The 4,491-nt window shown below is 38.1% G+C and overlaps 1 long non-coding RNA gene across 2 annotated transcripts; it reads left to right on the forward strand.

Moving 5' to 3' along the window:
- The first annotated feature begins 3,333 nt into the window (after positions 1-3,333).
- Positions 3,334-4,248, forward strand: LOC122725238. 2 transcript variants are annotated; one of them, XR_006352707.1, is made up of 3 exons: positions 3,334-3,624; positions 3,720-3,730; positions 3,871-4,248. It is a non-coding gene; the product is annotated as an uncharacterized LOC122725238 (long non-coding RNA). The 2 variants fall into 2 exon arrangements; XR_006352708.1 differs by having other exon boundaries at positions 3,720-4,248.
- The last annotated feature ends 243 nt before the right edge of the window (positions 4,249-4,491 follow it).

A 4,491-nucleotide genomic window follows, 5' to 3' on the forward strand; every position in this document is an offset into this window, starting at 1 on the left:
CATCCTTATTTTCTCCAAAACAGGCTTGAGATATCGAAGAACCTGGATCACCCTCCAACATATATAAGCCATCATGCAATCTACTATTGCCAATCCTCTTTCCTGTGTGAAGATCCTGAATAACATAATGATCAGGAAAGAATTCAATTTTACAATTAAAGGCCTTGGTGATAGCACTAGCAGATAAAAGGTTGATAGAAAAGTGGAGAACATGGAGGACAGATGATAATTTAATATTGGATGTGCAAATAATAGAACATGTTCCAAATATGGGAGTAAAAGAGCCATCAGCAATTTTGAAACTATCTTTAGTTAGGGAAGAAAAATAATTGAGAAAGCCTTTAGAAGAACCTGTCATGTGTCCATTCGCACCAGAATTGATAATCCATGGAATATTATGAAGACATGAAGCATTACCTGACTTTACAAAGTCAGATGTGGCACTAAAGAATGAGTAATCAGAGTTAGGAATCGAGACTCTTTTACCTTCTGCTATCGACTCCCTTTTACCTTCTGCCATGGTAAAGGTTTATAAACTGTGACAAAATAGGAGGTATCCAAGGTTGTACACACAAGAGAGTCCAATCGATTCACCAAAAAGACCAAGTAGTAGCACGGGAAGGCCGGAAAGATGATCGGAATCGTCGCCGGAGTGATCGGAGTAGCAAAGCAGTGACAGATGATGGGTCACGCGCCGGGAAGCGACGGGTCACGCGCTGGGAAGGGGTGGCGTGTGAGCCTCACGCACAGGCTTTTTCGGCGTCAGAGCTGGTCGATCGGCCGGCGACAGTCCGGCGGTTCTCCTGGTGCCGGCGGTGAGAGAATGAGAGGCTCCTAAATGACCAAAAAGATAGATCTAGGGTTTTGAAACCCTAAAGAGGAAATAATTGAATTTGGACCCAAAAAAATCAGATCAAATAATCAAATAATAATTACAGAGATAATTAAGGATCCTAATCAGATCAAATCAAATCTCTAGAATCAGCTAGGATTAGTAAATAAGTCAACACTTTTCATCTTTGTTTCTTTCTAGCTACCAGGAAGATGTTTCTCCTTTCGGAGATAGTTCTCTGTTACCATAATTGTATCGGATGAAATATTTTAAAGATCCTTCCCAGATCAGCCGTTCAGTCTGATTCTTGAGGTGTCTACATTCTTTAGTGGTATGGCCATGATCTTCATGGAAGTCACAATATTTGTCTTTATCTCTTCTTGTGGCCTTCTAAAGGTTCAACTGTTTTAGGTACTTAATCTGCTCCCTATTTTTCTGTATCCACGTCAAGACTTTTTTTGTGGAATCAGTAAGTGCAGTGTAATTTGACTCTATGTCCTTGTCCTTTGCTCTGTAACTCTTATCCTTCTTAAATGGGATTCTTTCCTTAGTACTATACCCTGGTCTCCTTTCGTCCTTTTTTCCTATCTTTAGAGATTATCTTTTGTCATCTAGCCTGATGTATTTCTATGCTTTCTCCATCAATTGGAAATAGTCTCGAGTGGGATTTTTGATAAGGGTCTCTACGAACTTTGAATTCTGGCATCCTTTTTTAATTGCTTCACAGGTCATTTTAATGTTCAAGTTGTCCACCTGAATGGCCTAAGTGTTGAATCTTTCAACATAACTCCGAAGTGATTTGTTCTCATTTTATCTGACTTTCTGTAGGGCTGATGATAACTTTTTAGGAGGAATGCATGTAATGAATTGTTGTTTGAAATTTCGGGTTAATTGCTTGAAATTATGAATCAAATGTGGTGGGAGGTGGTTGGTACCATTTTTGAGCAAGCTTGATTAAAGTGGATGGGAAGACACGACATAGGATCAGGCTATTAATATCTTAGAGCAACATTGTTGTGCAAAAGTTGGCTAGGTGGATTCTGGGACCAGATTTTCCATCGTACTTATCTAGGTTTGGAAGTTTAATTTTAGGAGGGAAAGGTTCGGCTAATATTTTGACTAATAAAGAGGAAGCATCACCAACACCAAAATCTTCATCATGGTACTCCCTTTGGATTCTTTTCATTGCATCCAATAGTTTAGCGTCTAATTGGGAGTGCCCTCCATCACCCAAGTTGTATCCAAGGGTTAGCCCTCTACTCTGCATTGATTTTTCTGTGTTTCTCACTTGCAACATCCTTAGCCTCCCTTAGATTTTGACTGCCTAAAGAGTTTTCAGGCCCTTTCCTCCAATGAAGCTCTGCTCGCATAACCCTTAACTTCTCCAAAAGTTGTTTTTTAGACAAGATGTCATCATGCTTCATTTCCTTTAGGTTTTCCTGATTGGGAAATTTCTAACTAATAGTGGTTTGATTGTCTTTAGGGTGATTCACATTGTTGGCGGTGATTTCAATTGGGTCAGATGCCATTATGGCAGACAGAACAATAATCACATTTTTTTATGAGATTCCAAAAAGATGTTTTCCGTAGACGACGTCAATGATGTTGTTCTAGAATTCTTCTCGGGTTGAGACGCTGGATATAAACTTGCAAGAGTAAAGAGAATGCTCTGAGTTTGATTAGGTGAGTTATGATTTTGTGGAGTGTCATTAAGTAAGAGAAGCATTATGGATGCTGTAGTATTTTCAATAATAGTTTCAAGGTGAGGGTTTGGTAACAGTGTCTGAGAGGTCTCTATGGTAGTGGAGAAAGGGAAAGTAGTTTCTTTGAATACTACATCTCTTGATCGAATTTGGACTTGTGTGGTTGTGTGTTAGTTGCATAACATAATGACCCAAACACCTTCAATTTGGAATAATCAGGCTTGGTTCCATTTAATACTTCATATGGACTTTTCCACTTTAATAGTTTTATGGGTAGTCTATTGCAGATATAGGTAGCAGTGAGTAATGAATCACTCTAAAATCTCATGGGCAGCTTAGATTGAAACATAAGTGATCTGGCTATCTATAGTAATTGTTTGTGCTTCCTCTCTACCCTAGCATTTTGTTGGGGGCTGAAAAACATGATCTTTGATGCATAATGCCTCTATTAGTTAAAATTTTTGCACATTCTGAGTTTATAAATTTGGTGCCATTGTCACTTCGGATTACTTGCACATTTTTTCCATACTATATTTTCACCAAGTTGAGAAAACCTTCCAAGGCACTAGTTGTTTGTGTCTTATCATTTAGCATGTATATCCAAGTTGATCTGCTGATATCATCCAGTATGGTTAGCATATACCGTGCTCCATCAATTGAGGATTGTCTATATGGCCCCATAGATCAATGTGTACCAGTTGGAACAAAACATTGGAATGAGTATCACTTTTATTAAAAGACAATCTCCCATAGATCAATGTGTACCCGTGGGAACAAAACATTGGAATGAGCATCACTTTTATTAAAAGACAATCTTTGTTGCTTAGATATATGAAAAAAATCACATTCAGAAATATTGTTGAATTCACCAACATCTTCTATATGGTTTACAACTTCTTTAGAAGCATGTCCCAACCTACAATGTCATAGGTAGGATACTGAGCACGTTTTATTACAATTGTGACATGCACAAGCTTGGTTTATTGGTAGAGAAAAAGCTGCAGGGACTTTAGTAGGGTTGATATCTATGTCCAATCTGTACAGTCCATCATGTATTCTTCCATAGGCAATCACATCCTTGGTTAACAGGTCCTGCAATACACAATATTTAGGGTAAAAGTGAACAGTTATATTTAAGGTATTTGCAAGTTTGCTAACAGAAATGTGGTTATTTTTGAAAGCAGGTATATGCAAGGTATCAATCAATTCTAGTTTGGAGTTCAATTTAACATTTCCTACATTATGGACATTGTTTATAGAGCCATCTGGTAAGTAAACAGGCATGGGGTTTCTTGGCTTGATTTTGGATTTAAACAAGATTTGATCATATTTCAGGTGAGAAGTAGCTCCATAGTTAATTATCCACATACCTTGAGTTGGTGAATGATCTCCAGAAAAATAGAGGGCATTACCTGCGAATCCAGAGAAATTTGAGCAATTGGCATCTGAGATAGGCTTGCCTTTCAGGTACTTGACTATTCCTTGTTGGACTATAGAGCTGATGTTAGAGTTCCATTCTTCCAGCTTTACATTCTCAATATGTGCAATCGCTTCCAGAGGATTCTCCTATATTTGTGTGGTGACATTAGCCTATTGTTTCCCCTTTTTCTGCTTAAGTTCCTGAAACCAGTCTGGAAATCCATTTAGTTTGAAAGAAGTCTCTCTTATGTGTCTAATCTTATGACAGTAAGTGCATTGGCGATCTTTTTTTCTTCCTTCTCCTCTCTTCTGCTGCTTTCCTCCTCCATATTCTCTTTTAGAAATTGAGGTTTTCACCAATATTACTGTCTGATTAGTTAAGTTGTCATGAACTTCCCTCTGTTTCTCAACTCTTTGCACCATAGAGAAAACCTTGCTTATGCTAGGCAATGGTTCAATCAACAAGATCTGATTCTTCACATTATCATAATGATCACCTAGTCCTATCAGGAACTGAATAACATGATCATTGTCTTC

This window comes from Manihot esculenta, chromosome 12, assembly GCF_001659605.2.
Source record: "Manihot esculenta cultivar AM560-2 chromosome 12, M.esculenta_v8, whole genome shotgun sequence".
NCBI lineage: Eukaryota > Viridiplantae > Streptophyta > Magnoliopsida > Malpighiales > Euphorbiaceae > Manihot > Manihot esculenta.